Consider the following 22,490-nt stretch of genomic DNA (forward strand, 5'->3'; position numbering starts at 1 on the left):
TAGCATGTATGAGGCCCTAGGTTTGATCCTCAGCACAGACCAAAAAAAAAGTATCTGTTCAGGTACCTGTTTTCAATTCTATACCTAGGAATGGAATTGATGGGTCATATAATAAACATATAGTAAATTTATGTTTAACTTTTTGAGAATCGAACATTTCCACAATAGTTGCACAATTTTATATTTTCATCAGTCATGTATGAGGCTTTCAATTTTCCTACACTGTCTCCAATACTTATTTTCTGCTTTGGGAGTTTTTGTTTTGTTTGCTTTTGGTTTTTAGCATTACTGGGGTTTGAACTCTGGGCCTCCTGCTTGCCAGGCAAGCACTCTACCACTCAAACCCCATCTTAAACCCTGGGTGTTTGTTTTTGATTAGTTTTTTTTTTTATAACCATCCTACTGAATTGTGATATGGTATCTCATTACAGTGTGGGTTTTCTTTTTGAGAGGATGCAAATGTTCTAAAAATTACTGTGATTTTTGCACATTATACTATATTAAATACCAGGGGCTAGGGGTGTGGTACAAGTAGTAGAGTACTAGCACAAAGCCCTGGGTTCACTCCCTAGTACTGCAAAAAAAACCAAAAAAAGGGCGGGGACTAGGAACATGGCTCAAGTGGTAGAGTATCTGCCTAGCAAGTGTGAGGGAAAAAAAATTGTGCACTTTAAATGGGTAAAGTGTGTTATCTAAAAATAACAATATCAACAAAAAACAAAGGAACTACTGAGACAGGTAACAACATGGAAGAATCTCAGTGATTTTGAGACAGATGCCAGACATTAAAAAGTATACGATTCCATTTACATGAAGTTCTACAACAGACAAAATTATAGTGAAAAACAAACCAACCAACCCAGAATACTGCTGCCTAGGGGATTGGGGGCTGACAATGAAGGATACTTAGAACTTTCTAGAGCAAGAGAAAGGCTCTACATAATGACAGGAGCTTGGGTTATATGAATAAATCCATTTGTCAAAACTATAGAACCAAATTTAATGCACTTTAGAATCTAATGCACTTTAATATTTGTGAGTTTTATTTAAAAGAATAGAAGGGGGAGACTAGAAAGTTTGGGAAGTACAGATTAAAAAAAGGCAGGATATTATTAGTTGTTGAAACAGGATGAGATTTAAACTGCTGGGGACATAGCTCAGCAGTAGAGTGTGTACCTACCATATGCAAAACCCCGGATTCAATCCACAGCATCACAAAAAAGACAAAAAAAAACTTTAAAAAGTTCAACAGTTACCATATGATCCAGAAATTCTACTCCTAGGTATACACCCAAGAGAAATAAAAATAAGTGTCTATAAAAAAACCTGTACAGGAATGTTCTCAGCAGCATAGTTCATAATAGTGCAAAAGAATAACTCAGATATCCATTAACTGATGAATGGATAAATACAATGTGGTATGTCAATGTAACAGAGCACTATTCACCTATAAAAGGGAATGAAGAATTTATTCACATACAATATGGATGATACTTGAAAACATTATTCTAAACGAAAGAATGAAGTCACAAAAGGCAATGTACTTTGTACAATTTATATTAATAAAAAATTTAAAAGACAATTGTGTGGCTCTTTATATAAAATGTCAAGAATAGGAAAACCTACAGAGACAGAAATTAGGTTAGTGGTTGCCTAGAGCTAAGGGAGGATATGAAGAAGATAGGGGAGTGAGAAGTAATAACTCAAAGGTATATGTTTCTTTTCGGGCGGGGGGGGTGGTGTGATGAAAATGTTCTAGAATCAGACAGTGCTAAAGGTTGCACAACTTTGTGACCATATTAAGAACTGCTAGTCAGGTGTGATGGTACCCATCTGTAATCCCAGTACTTGAAAGGCCAAAGCAGCAGGATTGCAAGTTTGAGGCCATCCTGGGCTACCTAGTGAGACCTCATCTTGAAACAAAAAAACAAAACCCTGCTGAATTATACATTTTTTTTTTGAGGTACTGGATTTGAACCTAGGAACTCATGCTTACTAGGCAGGTGCTCTCCCACTTGAGCCACTCCATCAGCCCTGAAATGTACACTTTAAAAGAGTACATTTTAGCTGCGCAGCGTTGGCTCATGGTTATAATCCAAGCTTCTTAGAAGGCTGACATCAGAAGAATTGCAATTTGACATCACTCCAGGCAAATAGTTTGAGAGACCCCCACATCTCCAAAAAAATTTAAAAAAGGAAAATGGACTGGTGGTATGGCTCAAACAGTAGAGTGCCTGCTTTGCAAGCATGAAGCCCTGAGTTCAAACTCCCATCCACTAATAAGTAAATAAATAAATAAATACATTTTATGGTGTGTGAATTATCTCAATTATAAAGAAAAAAAAAGCCTCCAATTCCTTTCTTCTTTTCTCTACTTCAGAATCACAACTTACAAAAAGAAAATTAAGTTCTTACCCTTTTGTCTACTTCCTTGAACAGTGATTATGTGATTTCTGTTCTTTAAAACTTAAAAGGTTTGGCAGCAGCTTACACCTATAATACTAGCAACCCAGGAGACAGAGATCAGGAGGAACACTGTTCAAAGCCAGCCTGGGTAAACAGTTTTGGAGACTCTGTCTCAAAAATACCCAACACCAAAATGGACTACCAGAGTGGGTGAAGTGGTAAAGTACCTGCTAAGTAAGTGTGAGGCCCTAAACTCAAATCCCACTACCGTTTAAAAATAAAACCAAACCTAAAAACTAAAAGCATCTCGAGGGCCAGCTCTTCATCTGATTCATCTGCTGATGTTCTGAGTTCTTCCAGGAGTGATATGAGCTCAGTAGAGGCCTCTAATTATTGTTGAATGAATAACAGCATGCATTCCTTGCATGCATACAGTTTTATACCTATCAATGCTGCTTTTGTTCATGTTTTTAATTTGCTTCACAACAATCCTGTGAGGAAGCTATTAAGCTATTATTATCCCCACTTAACAAGAGAGAACTGAAGCATAACACTACATGGTGCTGAGGAAGAAGCCATGGACTGGGATTCAGGGTCTTGCGCTGCAGGTGAGCCTCTGTCTTAAACTGGATGAATGACCCTGAGAGAGGCATTTCACTCCATCAGCCTCTTTCTCCATCTACAAAATGAAGAAGTGAACTCAGAAACGAGCCACAGAACTTCTTCCAATGACACTCCTGAGAGTCTAAGGAGATGCTGCTATTTTGCAGCAAACCAAAGATGGAACCTCTTCTCTTTTCTCTGGACATGCTGCCTCCCACAGGAGGGAGGTGTCCCCAGCCAAGACGACAATTGACCCCCTTTCTACATTCTGAATTATGCAAACAATGTATGCAAGTTTCCTTTTACTCTATTTGTAGTGGTTTTCCTACTGGAGCAATCCTATAGAAGAGAAGAAACATGCAACAAGGTGAGGATCCAGCAGTATTTTCAATGTATAAAGGTCATTAGAAGTAGCAAAATAACTGCTGGGCACTGGTGGCTCACCCCTGTAATCCTAGCTACTCAAGAGACAGAGATCAGGAGGATCATGATTTGAAGCCAGCTCTGGCAAATAGTTCACAAGACCTTATCTTGAAAATATCCTTTACAAAAAAGGGTTGGCGGGGAGGGGGAGAAGTAGGTGTGGAATCTAACAAACCTAAGGTTAAAACCCCAGTTCTGTCACCTACTTTTGTGTGTGGCTTAACATTTTGAAACCTCAGTTTCCTAATCTGATAACCCCAACCTTTACAGGATGTCCAGAAATGTAAAATTCCCAATACCAAGCTTGGTAAATAATATTTATTGACATTTTTACACTTGGTACCTCACAGACTCTCTCTCTCTCATGACAATCCCACTACACAGGTTCTATTAGTATCCTCATTTTACAGATACAGGATCTGAGGAACAGAAAAGTTAATTTGCCAAAGGCACACAGTTATTAAATGGAGAATCAACTTAAGCTGGGCCCTGGAGGCTCACACCTGTAATCCTAGCTACTCAGGAGGCAGAGACCAGGAAAACTGCGGTTTGAAGCCAACCTGGGCAAATAATTCATGAGACCCTATCTCAAAAAAACTCATCACAAAAAAAGGGCTGGTGGAGTGGCTCAAGGTGGAGGCCCTGAGTTCAAGCCCCAGTACTGCAAAAATAAATAAATAAATAGCTGATGGTGTAGCTCAGTGGTAGAGTGCCTGCTTAACATGTTTGAGGCTCTGGGTTCAATCCCCAGTATCAACAGCAAAATCACCTTGACTCTGTTGGTTTCAAACACAAATTTAAAGCGTGGTACTTCAAGCAGAACATGGTAGCACGCCTGTTATCCCAGGACTCAGAAGGCTGAGGCGGGACAATTGTGAGTTTGAGGACAGCCTAGGCTACACCGAAAAAGACTGTCTTCAAAAAAAAAAGTATCACTTCTGGTTCATGGACTAAGTTAGCATAAGACCAGTTTCTGGGAAAGGAGTGGCCTATAGCACAGGCCCATCAGCAAAGCATCTTTGGAGACATTCTTTGCTTGCTTCAGAATCCCATAAGGGACTGACTGAGGCTTTCTCTCTGAAGTCCATCCCAAAAAATGCTTCACTTTCTGGAAAGCTTTTGGCAAGACCTTGATGTCTCCTCTCCTGAATGGGATCTATAGCACCATTTAATCTTTGTATTTTCCTGGGTGCTTTTAGAACTTAGCTTTTTAGTGATCAGCTAGCTTACCTGCTTTCTCTAGGACACGATCACTATAAGATAGTGGAAGGGTGCAGAAATAAAAAAGGGAACATATTTTGATGATGCTGTGCTATCACTAAAAGCACCCATAATCTCGGATTTTGCTTTTAATGTGCATCTTTCCAAAATGTTCCACAATTCAAAGTACTGGGCTGGTGGAGTGGCTCAAGTGGTAGTGCATTTGTCTAATACACACGAGGCCAAGTTTAAACCCAGTTCCATCCCCACCCTCTAAAAAAAAGAAAAATTTAAAAACACAGTACCTGTAGTAGGAAAGCCATTGAAGTTTCACCCTCTAATTGTACTCTTATCAGAAAGATCAAGGAAAACTAAGCCGATCAACTTGGAAATGCTTCTTTTCTAACTTATTTGCAGCTGTGCTACATTCAGATCTGTGGCTCAAGAGGGAACCAGCTAAGCCATCAGAACCCAAACACTCAGGCCTCAAATAAAGAAGCTTTCTGAGCAGTACTGAGTGGCTCCCGTTCTAAGAAAGCCCCCACCCCACCAAAAAAAAAAAAAGGTTCAGGGACAAATAGTTTTAAACTTCCTGAAAATAGAATCTGGGGTTATGAATAAGGACAAAACTTTATCAAGTTCCTGAAGCTAACACTGCCCTAAAAATCCCAAGAAAGCTACCTGGACAAAGTCTTATCCTGTTCCCTACTCCCACTCTAAGAAAATGGGGTTAATACCTCCCCATATGGCTACAGGGAGGATTAAGGATCATTATTCTTGGCATCCAGCTCTAGCAGTTGTGACCTTGTTCATCCCAAAAGATGATATTAAATATAAAAATGTGAACAGTGATCCTTGAATCTGGCTCTACAGGAGTGGCTGAGAATTTTCTTTGCATTAGGCCCCTGACACAGCCTCCTATATACTCTGATCTGTTGGCTGTGTCTTCCCCTTATTCAGGCTTCAAGTTTTTAGGTATTAGTCACTAATGCCACAAAGTCCTTTAAGGAGTCTACAGCTATTACTAAGAGCACAAAGAATGAGCCCCAGGACTCTCTGGGTTTCAGTCAGACCCAAATTCACCCTGAAGAAGCTAATAAAGTGGTAGTCCTTCACCCCCAAGTCCTGGCTCTTGAGAAAAATCAGTGAAGGCCAGTGAGAAGCACATATTAAGTCATTTGGTCCTCATCAATATACCACAAAGGTAGGTACCATCATAAGCCTCATTTAACTCATCTGCAGCTCAGAGAGGACACATGATTTAGTCTACGTCACACAGCTAACAGGAGGCAGACATGGATTAAAATAGCACCCCTACTACTACTAGCTGTGTAACTCCAGCATATTTCTTACCTTTCTAGAGCCACCATATTTTCATTTGGGGATAATGATCATTTCTATCTTGGGGGATTTCTGAGCACTAAATGAGATATTACAGAAAAAATATTGAATGTCCAATATAAAGCAGGAAAAAACATGACTTTTTTTTATAGATCAGAAAAAGGAGTCTGATATTTTCACAGAACGACTGAATTTAAAATATTAAACGTTGTTTAGTAGGATAAATATGAGTTCCTTTATCATACCCTTGATAAGAAGAGGCAAAGCCTCTACTTGGATGCCTCAAATGATAACTCTTTTATAAGGCAGATTTATAAATTCAAATTTTCTCCTATCAAACCAAAGTCTACCCTCTCAGAGTGTGTAGACTTTAATTCTCATGCTGCCTCCTAGAATCACACAGAGAAAGTCCAGTTTCCCCTCCCCATGACAATTCAAGTATTTGCAGGCAGGTATCATGTTCCCTCATGCTCTCATGCTTGGTCTTTTCCATGCTTCCTCATGTGTCACAGTCCCAGAGGCAGCTCAACACAAAGCGCACAGACCTAGCTTTGAATTCTAATCTTTCCTCTTACTAGCTGTGTGAATTTAATCACATTTCTTAACTTCTCTGAATCTGTGTCTTCATCTGTATAGTAAAATGATTCTCATCTCACAAGACAGTCATGAGGGTTAAGTTAGACAAAGTAAGGATACTACCTAGTACTAAGCCCAACATATACCAAACCCCTTCAAGAAATGTCACTTTTTTTTTGGTGGGACCGGGGTTTGAACCCAGGGCTTCATGGGCTTGCAAAGCAGGCACTTGCAAAGTAGGCACTGTACTGCTTGAGCCATACCTCCAGTTTAGCCAGGATTAAGGTGTGAGCCACTGGTGCCCAGTAGAATGTCAGTCACTTTTTAGGATGGATACAGGCCAACTGGTAAATATTTCTCAAAGTAAGTTAGCCAGAATTAAACATAACACCAAATTAATTGGTTTCCAATGGCAACTGCTACGCTAGGACCTGGTTTTTGAAGACATGACAGCTAAGAAGAAAGCACAGCCCAAGGGTTCTGGATGTCTAGCAATTTGTGATGGTAGCTCGAAGATGCAATAGAGAATATGGAAAGGTGAGGATAAAAGAAAGGAAACAGGACCATTAATCCAGTGACCCAAACAAAAGTATCACCATATTACATGTTGTCTATGACCCTTTGAGATTCAGAACTGCTTATATGATACACATTCTCTAATTTAAAAGAGAAGAAAATTAAACATAATTGAAGAACAAATCACAATCTGGATCTTCCTCAGCAGTTGGCCCCTGAAGATCTGCAGATGGGGTGCTGGTGGCTCACACCTGTAATCCTAGCTACTCAGGAGGCAGAGATCAGGAGGATAGCAGTTTGATGCCAGCCCAGCCAAATAGTTCTCTAGACCCTATCTCGAAAATACGCAGTACAAAAACTGGCTGGTGGAGTGGCTCAAGTGGTAGAACATCTACCTAGCAAGTATGAGGCCCTGAGTTCAAACTCCACTACCGCCAAAAAATCAGTTATGTCTTTCTAGATCCAAAAGCCCAGGGGTATGAAATTACCCTACAGAGTATGCCCAATGAGTCAATACTGAATTCCTTCTAGCTAGAAAAATTGCACTAGTTCTGCTTCCTGTCTGCCATGCCAGGCTCATAGCTAAGAGCTTGCTTTGAATCTAGAAGACTTTCAATTTGGACTTTTGAACAATGTTTTAACTGTTAAGACTTTGGGGACTCTTGAAGATGAACTAAATGCATTTTGTATAATGAGATGGCCAGGAGCCTCTGGGAACTAGGAGGAGAATGTTATGGTTTGAATATGAAATGTTCCCCACAGGTTCATGTGTTGAACATTTAATTTGGTCCCCACCTGGTGACTACTTTGAGAGGTGGTGGAAACTTTTAGGAGGTGGTGAGTAGCTGAAGGAAAGACACTGGGGGCCCTCCAAGGTTACACCTATTCCCTAGAGCTTTTTCTTTCTCTTCTCTGAATTCTGTCTCTGTCTCTGTCTCTCTCCTTCCCTCCCTCTCCCTCTTTGCTTCCTGTCTGCCATGAGGTAAAGAACTTCCTCTGCCACACACTCCCATTGCCAAGATGTTCTAAGAACATGGGGTTAAGCAACCAGGGACTGAACCCTCTGAAACCATGAGCCACAGTAAATCTTTCTTCCTTTTAAAAAATAATTGTCAGTTGGACACTGGTGGCTTGCGCCTAGCTACTTAGGAAGCAGAGATCAGGAGGATCATGGTTCAAAGCCAGCCTGGGCAAATAGTTCATGAGACCCTATCTGGAAAAAAAAAAAAAATCACACACAAAAGAAGAGGGAAACTGGTGGAGTTGCTCAAGGTGAAGGCCCTGAGGTCAAACCCCAGTACTGCAAAAAAAAAAAAAAAAAATTGCCACAGGATGCCAGTGGCTCACTCCTGTAATCCTAGCTGATCAGGAGGATTGAGCTTTGAAGCCAGCCCCTGGCAAATAGTTCTAGAGACTCTATCTCAAAAAACTGGTGGTGGAGTGGCTCAAATAGTAAGAGTACCTGCCTAGCAAGGGTGAAGCCCTGAGTTCAAACCAAAATGCCACAAGAAAAAAAAAAATTGCCACTTCATGCCTGTAATCCTAGCTACTCAGGAGGCAGAGATCAGGAGGAGCCTGTTGGAAGCCAGCCCAGGCAAATAGTTCCTGAGACCCTATCTTGAAAATACCCATCATAAAAAAGGGCTTGTAGAGCACCTGCCTAGCAAGCATTAAGCCCTGAGTTCAAGCCCCAGTAGCAAAAAAAAAAGTTAGTGCAGCCCATTGGGCCTACCTGTGCCCTAGGATGGGGATTTCATAACATCTTTGAGTCAGAAGGTAGGTGTCCTCAGCATTGTTTTCTTCTCAAAACTGTTTCAGCTCCAAGGGCTGGGGGCATGGCTCAAGTGGTAGAGGGCCTACTTAGCAAGCCAAGCCCTGAGTTCAAACCTCAGTTCCGCAAAACAAACAAAAAACTGTTTCAGCCTTTGTTTTAATGGGAACACTTGGGCCAGGCACCAGTGGCTGACGTCTGTAATCCTAGCTTCTCGGGAGGCAGAGAAGCCAGCCTGGGGAAATAGTTCTCGAGACCCTATCTCCAAAAAAACCTTCACAAAAAAGGGCTAATGGAGCGGCTCAAGGTCTAGGCCCTGAGTTCAAGCCCTAGCACTGCAAAAATAAAAAAATAAATAAATAAATAAAGGAAATATTTAACTGCCACTTTACCCTGATCATCAGCCCATCCTTGGAAGGAATAAGGAAGCTCCAGTCATTCTACTAGACTTCTAAACTCATAAACTTGAGAACAAAACTTTAAAGTTGCTTTTCCACTATGTCAGTAGGCTAAAGGAAATCCGAGAACATACATATTAGACTGTTATACACTAGTCATAAGCTCCTATACTTCTCCAAAAATCCTGGTGGAGCACCTGCAGGGGAGAGCTAACCAGAGGGTACTAAGAAAATACAACCACCTTCTGGCAAGGGGATGCCCCACTGCAAGTTCAGAAAGAAGGGACCCTGCTGGGTCGATCTCTTCACTTCCTATTTACCACGTGAACTGGGTGTTGAATAGCCCACTCCCAGATAGAGGCCCTTTGCACCGGGCGCAACCATCGTGCTAAAGTTCAGGTTTGGTGCCAGGATGGGCCACTGAAGGCATCTGCGGCTGCCAGAAGCGTGAACCCCAGAGAAAGGAAGAGGGGGAGAGAGAGAGAGGGATGAGAGAGGAATGAGAGAGAGACAGGGATGAGAGAGAGAGAGAGAGAGAGAGAGAGAGAGAGAGAGAGAGAGAGAGAGAGAGAAACAGAAACAGCAGGTCGGGTCATTGCCCTCCCGTAACTTCCACCTGCCCCCTTCTTCCTGAGACCGGCGCCAGATCAGATGTCAAAACTCCGCAAAAAAAAGTCCCATGATAGGACGACTTCCACCTCTCCCTAGGCAGAGCCTCCCGGGACTCCCACAGCCTTCTCCCTACGTCCCCACCAGCCCTCCGCCCGCACCCCGCCCCCGGCCACCCGGCCCTCAGCCCCAGGGAGGCCTGCCCCTTCTCGGGACACCCGGGGGCCCCGAGGCGGGAGGACTCAGGCCCCCAGGCCGGCAGGGTTGGAGTCGGCCCAGAACTGGCGGCCCTTGTGTCGGGGCTGCGGCAGCCGGTCCCCGCCTCGGCGTCTGCGGAGGGCAGGGGGCGGCGACGACCCGTACCTGTCAGGTCTCTTTCCCGGACCAGCAGCGGCGCAACTTCAGGAGCCCATGTCCGTCCGGGGGGCCCGGCCCCTCTCCCGGGAGTGGGAGCGCGGATCCCGGGAAGGGGGCTGGGAGCCCGGGCAGCTCTAGCTTCTTCCCATGCTCCCCGCCCGGCGCCTGGCCGGGGCCGGACAGCGCCTCCGCCCGCCCCTGCGCACCGCCTCACACCCGCGCTCACACACACTCACACTCCCTCGCGCGCTCTCACACACGCACTCCCCTCCCTCCTCCTGCTCTGTTTATCTCCTCCAGCTGTCTGGGGACCCAGGAGAAGCCCAGCACTGCGCCTGCGCCACGCAGTCTCCGCGCCGGCCTCGTGCTTCACAGCCCGCGCCTACGCTACGGAGATTGCGCCCAACAGTTTCCAGAATGGCGAGCCGGAGCCTCAGCCCCCTTTTTTGCCCCCCCGTGCCGGGTCAACGTCTGCTGCCGGCGGCGCCCACTAACCTGCTAGTGGGGGAGCCCCCGCTCCTCCGCGGCCAATCCATTTTGCCGCTCGCGGGACCGGCAGCCAGTGGGCGGGCGGGAAAGCCGGGCTAAGCCCTGGGGCATCCTGGGAGTTGTAGTTTTTCGCCGTCGAGGAGCGCCTGCAGAGCAGGCTCTTCCCATTAGACGCACCTCCCACCCCACCGTGGGTAAAATGCTCCCTCTCACAGCTTCTGGGACAGCCCCCACACCCTCATTCTATTGCCCCCAGAGACCTGCACAGCCCCCAAGAGCTCCTCAAGACTTCCTCTGAGCCTTTAAATTAGGGGATCCCTCAGGCTAGGGCCCAGGGTCCCCAAGAGTCAAGACTTAGCCCACACTTTCTGGCTCTGGGGTTCTAGTGAAGTAGCACATTCCTCACGAGTGTCTCCAGGGCCTGAAGGAAGAGGACAAAAGGGAATTGATCTTACACTGAGTAGTTTGGAGGAGATTCAGCCACGCTCATTTTAGGAACCCTCAGACTGATGAAAGACAAGGCCCATCGGAGACTAGTGGAGTCATTGCTGTTCTCATGTCTGGGGAAGAGAGGCAATTCCAGCATTGTGGAGCCTCAAGTCTGATGGACACACTCTCCTCTCCAAGGAACTTTTCAAGGTGACAAGGGATACACTATGCCTAACTTCTTAAGGCAGAGACCAGGAGCATCAAGTCAGAAAAGGAAGACACTCATCACCCTCTGAGAAGGGAAAGTCACTCACCCACAGGGTGCCACTTGTTAGATAATAACAATTCATTTTTATTTTCACTACGTTACGGTCCCCTAGATACAGTTACTACCTGTATTTTGCAGGAGAGGAAGCTGGAGCACGAAGAGGTTACATAGCTGATAAAGAAGCAAGTTTGGATTCAAACACAGATCTGCCTGACTTCAGAGTCTGAGACTTTAAACACTGTCTATCCCTCGTCCACCCACTCTTAGGAAGGACCACATACACATTTTTAGCATTTATAGTGCTTGTCCCACGTTTACCACTCCATGAGTTGCTTTTTCTCCAGTTCTGTTCACTACACTTGTATGAATTATCCTGAGCTCCCAAAGGTGATTTCTCTCCATTTGGATGAGTAAGAATCTACCCTTGTGAATTCAGCTCACAAAGCCTTTCATGCCCTACTAAAAATGTTGTGGGTCATTTCTCCTGACCTTTTCCCCACAGCTGTTCCTCTAAATATAAAAAAATCATAGACTTTGAGAATAGAAGAAAGCTTTGAGATCATCTATCCATAGCTCTACAGCTTCAGGCTGCAACCTTGGTTAGGGTTATTGGGTCAGTAAGTCTGAATAATAGCTAACATTTATGAAATACCTTCCATGGGAGACAAGTGCTTACAGTGGATTAAGCAACACTTCCACAATCACAGAGTTATGAAGTGGGACAGTTAGGTTTAAAACCCAGATTATTCTAATCCAGAACCCCCATTATTTTAAATCCTTGGGGCAAAGTCACAGAGGCTCTTAGAAATATTGACAGAGAAGGGTGAATATGTTTCCCGGACTCCTAGCACAGTCTATAGTACATAGGATATGTTTAGTAAATACTTGTTTTCAGAATGAATGTTTGATAGTAGGGAGTGAATGACAGGAAGAAAATAATAATGGCTGCAGTTACTATTGAATATTTTCTGTGAGGTACTCACTTGGCCACATACTTGCTCCCTCGACCTAAATATATATGAATATCTTCATATATGTGTGTATGTACACATATAAATTTATACACAATAATTCACTTGATAGTTATAAATACTTTATGAGTTAGGTATTATTACCATTTTACATAGAAAAAACAGACTCAAAAGAAGGTTAAGGGCTGAGGATATAGGTCAAGATATACAATGGTTGTCTAGCATGTATAAGACCTGAGTTCGATCCCCAACACAGCAAAGAAAAAAAGACTAAATTCAGAATCCAACACATCTCCCACTATAGGTATATTTAGGTTAATTAAAGAGAGACCTTTCTAATCAAGAGGGCCAGGTTGAACTGCGGATGTAGCTTAGTGGCAAGAGTGCTTGTCTAGTATGCATTAAGCCCTGAGTAAAATCTCCAGCAACACACACACAAAGATTATTCTTTCATGCCAGTAGAGCTTGGGCTACTTTTGGAGATTGTGAATTTTCTGTCTCTGACAGTATTCAAGCACAGCCTGTCCAGAACACTGTACACACAATTATCGTATCTGATAAATATTTGATAGAGTGACCAGTTCCAGTATTCTCTGATTTTGCTTTTGGAAACAGATAAAGATTATTCAAATAAAGTTTGCAGCAGTGAATACAGCTACTTTTTTCTTCCCAAGAGCCTCAGAAGATGCCCCACTACTCACCTGCTCTGCAGAGGGAGTCACTGGTACCACCATTTTCAACTCCTTATTAAACTCTTGGTGGTTATATTATTATCTGCTCTTTCTGAATGTTCCTACTTAAACATGTAAGCATTTTTTAAAAAAATCAAATGAGGAGAGCTGATAGGGTGGCTCAAGTGGTAAAGTGTCTGCTTAGCAAGTGTGAGACCGAGTTCAAAGCTTGGTGCGCCTGTGTTCAAGCCCTTCCCTGCACTTGGACTCACTCTCATTTATATCTCACTGACCTGAGTTCCTTCTTGAAAACCCTACTGAGCTACGCTAAGAGACAGCCAATCTTACTCCCCAGACTTGAGTGTAAATCTTAAGAACTGAGTGGTGTTAACCTGCTTCTCTTTTCTGGCCCCAGTTCTTTGCTCATCCTGTCTGAGAAAAGCAAGTTTTCTGCCTCACAGGGCAGTTTGTACTTTCATTTATTTGTCCCAAGGTTGTTGTTCTCTGTGGCAACATCGGCTGTGTATTAAATGAGATGCTCTTATTGTCAATGTTAAGAGCTGGGCCACTTTGGTAGTGTCATAATAATTACTTTGACTCTTGTAGTTCATTGGTAGAGCACTAGCCTAGCATATGCAAGGCCCTGGATTCGATCCTAGCACCAAAAAAGAAAAGAAAAGAAAAAGTTAAATACATATTGAAACTTTAGATAACCATACTCTCCTGTTCTCTCTTTCTCAAGCTAAATGTCTCTGTTTCTGTCCAATCCAGTCAAAAAAGGCCACCAGTGAGGATATTGAGGAGAATATGTCAAGGAATCTGGTGATATTTTCAAAAGAGGCATTCCAAAAATGTCCATGCAAAGATAGCCCCAGGATTGAGAGTATAGCTCAGTGGCAAGAAAAGCTGTGGGTTCAATCCCTAGCACCAAACAAAGATAGATTGCCCCAATAAAATAGTTAACAGGTAAATTGAGATTCTTTTAAATTGCAAGTAAATAATATGGCCAGCAGTGGCTTACAGGAGTTTTTTTCACATAACAGAAATTCTGAGGTAGGTGATTATTCTAATTAGTTCAGCTATTCAACAAGATTCCTTTCTATTTTTTTTTCTGCTCCAGAATCCTTCATTTTAATTTTGCCTCTAGTTACAAAATGGCTACTGCAGCACCAAACAGCATGATTAGGGCAAACCTGATCTTGTACCTCCCAGCCTCTAGAATGTGACAAATGAATTTCTGTTGCTTATATGCTTACCCAGTCTATGGTATTTTGTGATAGCAGCCCAAACAGACTAATATATTCAGACACTAACATTAAACTCTTCTAAAAATCAACTCAAAATTGATCATAGATCTAGACATGAAATGTGAATCTATAAAACTTCTAAAAGATGTCATAGGAGAAAACCAAGGTGACCTTGATTTGATGATAAGGTTTTAGATCCATGAAAGAAAAAATGTGGGCTAGGTATGGTGTGTTCATACCTGGAGTCCCAGCTACTTGGGAGGAAGAGAAAGTAGGATCTTGGTCTAAGGCCACCCAGGCCTGGCTCAAGCATCAAAGCAAGACCCTATCTCAAAAAATAACCAAAGTACAAAGGGCTGGAGGAATGGGCCAAGTGGTAGAGCACCTGCCTATAAAGCACGAGGCCCTGAGTCCAACTTTGAGTACCACCAAAAAGCAAAAACATAAAAACAAGAACACCCCCCAAAAAATCCTTAGAAATTATTCCTAGTTGTTCCTTTTATCATCCTATCACTGTCCCCATTAACTGTCTTCTCTCTCTCTCTCTTCTCTTCTTCCTCCATATCTTTTTTTTGTGTGTGTGTGGTACTGGGGATTAAATCTAGGGTTTCGTATGTGCAAGTGCTCTTACTACTTCAGCCACACCCCCAGCCTTTTTGCTTTTGTTCATTTTTCAGATGTCCCTGACAGGTTTCTGTTTGCATCTCACTTTCTAGAAGTATGTATTTCAACTACCTCTATCTTCAAGGTAGGTCTGGGCAGAACTCAGAGTCCAAGGCCCAAGCCAAATTCTAGATGGTCAGACTCTTGGTGGTGCCAATCAAATCAGGGGGGATGATTTCTGCTAACCAAACTCAGAAAGGCTAAAGCAAACAGAATTCTCATGTTTTAAAATGCATTGGGAAATAATTGTTAGCCTTTCTGGCAATGACAAGCCAAGACTATTACTGTTGAGTAAGCAGGTGATCTAGCCTCTTCTGTGCTATAAATAGTGTGATATGTGGTAATATATCACCACCTACCTGACAAGAGTTATAAGTAGAAATCCACAGTATGTTTATAGAACATGTGAAAATAAAGAAATTCAAATTTTGAAACACCAGTCAATTGGAGGACTGATATGACTCAACTTTAAGATATACTAGAAAGCAACTTGCAAAACACTGCCCTAGGGTCTAGATGACTGAAAATATGAAAGGAGGCTGCAGCATTCAGAGGAACCACTCTCTGTTATTTACTTTATTTTATTTATTTATTTTGGCAGCACTGTGGTTTGGATTTGGGGCCTCATGCTTTCTAGGTGGGTGCTCTACCACTTGAGCCCCTCTGCCAGCAAGGAGCCACTCTCAATAGAACCTGGGGGTATTGAGAAAGTGGAAGGAATGACTGTGATGGTCCTCTAGCTTCTGGTTCTCCAACCATGTAACATTTGCACAAAAAGAAGAGGCTATGATCTGGGGTGTACCCCAGTGGTAGAGTTCACACTTAGCATATATGAAGCCTTGAGTTCAATCCACAATACTTCCCGCATCCAAAGATTAAACTAAAGATAGAGCAAAGAAGTTATTATGAGGATAAAACTATACTGTAAAATACTACAGAGTTAGGAAGGTATGCTGTGAGAAGCTGATGGAAAAGTACACAGATCAAAAGACAAAAAAGAGGATGGAAGAGTGGCTCAAGTGGTACAGTGCCTGCCTTGCAAGCATGAGACCATGAGTTCAAACCCCAGTACCACCAAAAAATAAATAAATAAATAAAAAAGAACAAACTCAAAAAAAAAAAAAATCCCTGAAAAGTACACAGATCATTGACTGTAAGGGCTTGACTGTGTGTCCTAGAGTAATGTGTTAGAAACTTAATCCCCAAAGACAAATGTTGATGGTGTTGATGGTAGAGCCTTTGGGAGATGATTAGGGTTAAACAAGGTCATGAGAGAGGGACCCCTATGATGGAATCAGTGGCTTTATAAGAAAAGGAAGAGAGACCAGTCTGCATTCTCCCTCTCTGCCATGTGATGACTTCTATCATGTTGATTCAGGCCCTCATCAGATGTAACTCCTCAGTCTTGGACTTCCCAGCTTCCAAAACTGTGACAAATTCTTTTCCTTATAAATACCCAGTCTCACTCAGATACATGTTGTAACAACATGAAAGGGACTAAGACACTGGCCTTAGAATCAGAAAATGTAGGTTTAAAATTCTAGTTCACCATTTGCTAACTCTCTGACTTAGGCATCCCTAACAACAACTACTATTTATTGAGTGCTTCCTGTACGTTTGGTAAGACGCCAAGCTTTAGTAAAACTTAATCTCATTTAATCCTTATCATGACTTTATTCTGTGGGCACCGTCATATGTTCTTCGTTGTGCATACATGAAAACCGAGGCTCAGAACCTACTTTACAAGATTGCTTAGTATAGCAAACTTATTTTTTGTTAGTTTATTTGTTTATGCAGCATATAATTCATTTTCTTCACTCCCTTGCCCTTTCCTGTCCCTGACCGCTCCTCCTCTTTTTCCTTCTCCTCCCTTTTTTTTTTTGAGACAGGGTCATGTAGCCTAAGCGAGCCTTGAACTGTCGGTCCTCCTGCCTCCACTTCCCAAGTGCTGGGACTGCAGGTATGCACCACTATGTCCAGCTAAAGAATCATCAATGTTAGTTGTTGTTTAGTGCTGGGGATCAAACCCAGGGTCTCACCCATGCTAGGCAAGCACTTGACCACTGAGCTATATCCCCAGTTCACTTTTCTTTGATTTTCCTTAGGGAATCACTCCTTCTACACAAGTGGTTATGTGATTTGGGAGAACATGGCTCCACTTTTTGGACTCGGGGCACTGTATATAACAAGGCTGGCTAAGCAGCATAGGCCTCCCTATTGGCCACAGAGATTGACTGAGTATGGGCATGTGTCCAAGCCCAGTTTATCTAAGAACTTTTCCTACCCCAATGGCAAGAAGGCACCTCTTTCTTCTGAACTGGTAGTTGGGAGGCATTAACCCTAGAGCCTCAGGGGTAACCTTGTCAACTCTGGGTAAAAAGTCACCTGAAGCTGGACCAACACAGAGCAGAATTGAGCTGTTAAGAAGTGGGAGGGAGAGAAAAAGAGAAAGAGTGAGAGAGAATTAATGATACATTTTGAAGCTGGGCACTGGTGTCTCCTGCCTGTAATCAAAAATACTTGGGAGGCTGAGATCAGGAGGATCATGGTTTGAGGCCAGTCCAGGTAAATAGTTCAGGAGGCCCCATCTCCAAAATAACCAGAGCAAAATGGATTGGAGGTGTGGTTCAAGCAGTAGAGCGCCTGCTTTGTAAGCACGAAGCCCTGAGTTCAAACTCCAGCCCCATCAAAAATCTATTCAGTGGTGAATGGAGTTCCAGCACTATAGCATGTTTTACCTTGCTCACCTTTAATTTTTTTCTTTCAGACTACCTGAGAAGAGAGGTAATATAATTATTTTCATTTCATATATTTTTTGCAGTACTGATTCCAAGAAACCACAAGTGTGATGTCCTAGACTTATTTTTCTATGAAAAAAGACATTAGCTGCTGGGCACCAGTGGCTCATGCCTGTAATACTAGTTACTCAGGAGGCAGAGATCAGGAGGATCAAGGGTCAAATCCAGCCCAGGAAAATAGTCCAAAAGACCCTATCTCAAAAATTCCCTTCACAAAAAAAAAAAAAAAAAAAAAATTCCCTTCACAAAAAAGGGATGATGGATGGAGTGGCTCAAGGTGCAGGCCCTGAGTGCCTAGTGCCACAAAAAAAATGTCATGATGACATGTAAAATGTTCATCCATATGACCCTAAAATCTCTGAGTACATCCCCCCCACATTGTCTCCCACCACAGCTCACTGCTTCTTAGTTTCTTCATTTGAAAAATGGGGCTATCAATATGTCTTTCACCAGATTGTTGTCTGAAACAAATGAGGAAATAGTTGAGGCACCACTTAGTTGCTCTTCAAGAACTAAACTTAAGAAGGGAGGAGCTTTGACTGTTAAGATGATGAACTCCTCATGCTGGGGTGGTAGTGTGCTTTACTAGCATGCACAGGGCCCTAGGTTTGATCCCTGGCACTAAAAAAAAAAAATTAAAAGAGGAGAGAGAGAGAGATGATAAACTCCTCAAGGGAAGAATGAAGACTTTGGTTTTCTACCTCTTAAGCCTCTTCTTGTAAGTCTCTTATCTTGGCTACACACCAGCCTTGCTAGGCTCTTATATGTCTTCAGATGGGCCCTGCTTAGACTTTTGCTTAAGCATTCTCTTCCACTGGAACACTCAGATTGTGCTTTCTAAAAATGACCACAGCAATATTTCTACTCTTCTAAACCTTGCCACTCTCCGATGAAAAGATGAAGTCTAAACTGTGGGTGGTGGCACATGATTGTCATCCCAGGACTTAGGAGGCTGAGGCAGGAGGATCATGAGTTTGAGGCCTGACTAGGGCTAAAAAGTGAGACTCTGTCTCAAAATAAAACAAAACAAAATGACTGGGCATGGTGGTACACGTCTGTAATCCTAGGTTCATGGGAGGCATCCTATTCTAGCCCCAGGCAATAATTCTGAACCCTACCCTAAAAGTAAGTAAAGCCAAAAAGGGTTGGGGGTAAAGCTATGGTGGTAGAGCACCTGCTTAGCAAGGGCAAGGCCCTAAGTTCAAACCCCAGTACCAATAAAAAACCAAAACAAAAAAAAAATCTCTATGGAGATGGGGTGTGGCTCATGGATTAGAGCCCCTATCTAGCAAGTGTGAGACCCTGAGTTCAAACCTCAGTACCAACCATTAAAAAAAAGGAAGAAGCTTATTTCCCTTCCCCTTGAAACAGACTCAGCAATTAAAACACAGAAGTGATGCCTAATGACTCCTGAAGTTGGGTAGTAAAAGATGATATGGCTCAGCCTGCCTCTCTTTCTTGGGATGTTTGTCCTTGGAATCTAGCTACCATATTAAAGACACCCAAACTAGCCAAGTGGAGAAACCACCTGGAGAGGTTCACATGGAGGGGAGCTGAGACTCCTAGCCCACAGACTGCATCAACCACTAGATAGGGGAATGAACAAGTCTTATGATGAGTCCAAGCCTCTGCCTCTTAAGTCTCCCAGCGGAGGGCCCAGACACAAGCCATCCTGTGGTACTCTCCCTGAATGCCTGACCTAGAGAACTGGCGATCAGAATAAAGATTTTTTTATGCCAATAAGACTTGGAGGAATATGATATGTACCCTTATTTACTAGAATACCTTTCTTTGCCTGGTGAACTCCTACTTCATCATTCAGCCCATGACTGAATTCTTCAGGAAGGTTTTCCTGAGCACGATTATGTAGTCCCCTAGTCACAGTCTCCCATGGCATCCTCTGCTCCCCGTTTTGTAACACTTTCCACACCTGTCATGACTTTTTTTTCCATTTTCTCACTGTGTGCCCTGCAAAGACCAGAACCATATCTGCCTGCAGAATCTGAAGCTGCTAGCCTGGTGGATACCTGCACACAGGATGCTTTCAACAAACACTGAGCGAATGCCTGGGCACTGCTACGGTATGGAGGTGGTCTGAGTGCTTCCCCCAAATGTTCATGTGCTGGAGGCTTGGCCCTCAGTGTGGCAATGTTGAGGTGGTGGGCCCACGGTCTCCTACTAGGCCTTTTCTCTTAAAGCTTCCATCATCTCCCAAAAGCACCACTCTGAGCACCACGCCTTAACACCTGGGCCTTTAGGGGGATTCTCAGGATCCAAATCACAGGAAGCTGTTTTCCTTTCCCTTTCTTTGCCATGTTGTGTTTCTGCCAAGGGGCTAGAGACCAAGCAGATGGCACTGCCCCATCTTGGACTTTCAGCCCCCAGAATCATTAGTCAAATATATCCATTTTCTTAATGAAGTACCCAGGCTCACATATTTTTTTATAGCAAAATGGACTAATATGGATATTTTAACCTGTAGTGATACCCTGGAAATGCTGAACAGTAGGAATCACACCTGAGGGTTGGGGAATTGCTTTTGGCAACATTTCTGTGTGGGGTATTTCTTTGCAACTGGAGTGGTCTTGAATGATCCTATAAATTCCTTTCTATTGCTATAAAAAGATATTCAGCAGACACAGTGTCTTTCATCTATAATCCTAGCTACTTGGGAGGTGGAGATTGGGAAGATGGTAGTTTGAGGTCAGTCCAGGCAAAAAATTTATGAGACAATATCTCAACCAATTAAAAAGGTGGTTGCAGTGTGCATGCCTGTCATCCTACCTACACAGGAAGCATAAATAGGAGGATCAAGGTCCAGGCCAGCCCAGGCATAAATATTGAGACTGTATTTGAAAATTAATGAAAGCTAAAGGGGCTGGTTCAAGTAGTACAACAACTATCTAGCAAGCTCAAGGCCCTGATTTCAAACCCCAGTACCATCAAAAAAAACCTCTTTTTCAGTTACAAAAAGTACATTTCTTTCTCTCTCTCTCTCTCTCTCTCTTTTTTTTTTTTTTTGGTGGTACTGGAGTTTGAACTCAGAGCCTACACCTTGAGCCACTCTGCCAGCCCTTTTTTGTGATGTTTTTTTCAAGTTACTTCTCACAAACTATTTGCCTGGAGCTGGCTTCAAACCAAGATCCTCCTGATCTCTGCCTCCTGAGTAGGATTACAGGCATGAGCCACCAGCACCCAGCTCAAAAAGTGCATTTCTGACAGTTTATAGGCTTCCACTTCCACTGTCATCTGATTTCATGAAGAAATCAGCAAAGAAACATTGCTCCCACCCTAACATCGAGGAAAACGCAGAAAATTTATTAAACCATGATTGCAAGCAGACAGCAGAGAACTAAGACTGCAAACAAACCACATCAATTGAATTCCAAAGAGGAACAAGCTTCTGGAAGATATGATGGACCACACTATTGTGTCACCTTTGTACAGCCCAGGGAAAAGGTATCTGTCATCGAAGAGGGTAAGAAGAAATCACAAATTTAACAAGCTTTTTTGTGGTTTTTTTTTTTTTTGGTTTTTGGTTTGAACTTATGATCTTATGCTTGCTTGACAAGTGCTCTACCACTTGAGACACTCCACCAGTCCTTTTTTGTTTTGACTAATTTTCTGATAAGGTCTCCTGTTTTTGCTTGGCACAGGTGTGTACTACCACACCCAACTTATCTATTGAGATGGGGGTCTCACTAATTTTTTTGCCTGGGATGGCCACAAGTAATGATCCTCCTGACATTTGTCTCCCTAGTAGCTGGGGTTACAAATGTGTGCCATCATGCCTGGGTAAATTTAACAAGTTTTAAAGTGTGCACTAGCATTGCAGTTTGAATAGATCAGACCCCAGACACAAAGGAATCTTCAAGGGGTCAACAGGAAAGGCTGGATGTAGGGAATGAGACTAGAGAGAGGCCAGAGAGAGCCCTTGGGTGGTGATGTGTATGCTGCAGAGGGATGAGCACAGAGACCCACAAGCTTTTCCAGACCCTTCTTTCCTTTCAACAAAGGCATGTGGGCTAGAAGAAGCTGGTCTCTCATGCCTGGTGTCTGGTAGATTAATTAATTCTGGGAGGAATAGAAGCAAAACACGTGGGCCTGGGCTGGTGAATAGGTGAGAAACACCTCTTCCCATGACTCAAGTAAAGACCCACTGCAACTGGAGGAAGGGTAGAAGCAAACACCCTCAGCAACCCCAAGCTAAGTTTGAGTCTAACCAAAATACAAGGTGGAATTTGGCTGCCACAAGGAGGAGGGAGGGGCAGGAATGTTGAGAAAGCCCCAGGCTGAGGCCCAGATGCACAGAGCCTGCTTAAGACTGAGGCTGGGGGGCTGGGGTGTAGCTCAGTGACAGATACCATGCACAAAGCCTTCATTTCCATCCGCACAAAACAAAATACTGAGGCTGGATCAAGACGGCTGAGAAACCCCCCCCCATTCCTTGAGGAACATAGTACCAAAGTACCAAGCAACAGCAGTCTGCCCCAGGGGAGGCTTGAGAGCCGGTTGAAGAGCATCTGTGGCACAGGTATGCAGGAGTGGCAGAAAGTTGACCAGGCAACAAAAAGAGCTGGGGAAATTCACTGCCTGAAGACCTTCTTCCAGAAGGAATATGATACCAGAGGCAAGTTGGATCTACACAAAGAAATGAAGAAAGGCTGGGTGCCGGTGGTTCACACTAATAATCCTAGCTACTTGGGAGACTGAAATTGGAAGGATCTTGGTTCAAGGCCAACCCAGACAAATAA

At 43.2% G+C, this 22,490-nt stretch overlaps 1 protein-coding gene and 1 non-coding gene across 3 annotated transcripts in view; one reads left to right on the top strand and one right to left on the bottom strand.

Annotated features, from left to right (window-relative positions):
* The window catches only part of Wdtc1 (WD and tetratricopeptide repeats 1), a 58,127-nt gene extending 47,377 nt beyond the window's left edge, over positions 1–10,750 (bottom strand). Inside the window, exon 1 of one of the 2 annotated variants that reach the window (XM_074080890.1) lies at positions 10,696–10,750. The gene's annotated coding sequence lies outside the window, so the exon portion shown is untranslated. Of the gene's footprint in view, positions 1–10,206; positions 10,527–10,695 lie in introns of those variants that run through there. The other variant, XM_020157554.2, reaches the window with a different exon arrangement.
* Trnav-aac (transfer RNA valine (anticodon AAC)) lies at positions 4,120–4,191 on the top strand. The gene has a single exon. It is a non-coding gene; the product is annotated as a tRNA-Val (tRNA).
* Positions 10,751–22,490: the final 11,740 nt, after the last annotated feature.

This window comes from Castor canadensis, chromosome 7 (genome assembly GCF_047511655.1).
Source record: "Castor canadensis chromosome 7, mCasCan1.hap1v2, whole genome shotgun sequence".
NCBI lineage: Eukaryota > Metazoa > Chordata > Mammalia > Rodentia > Castoridae > Castor > Castor canadensis.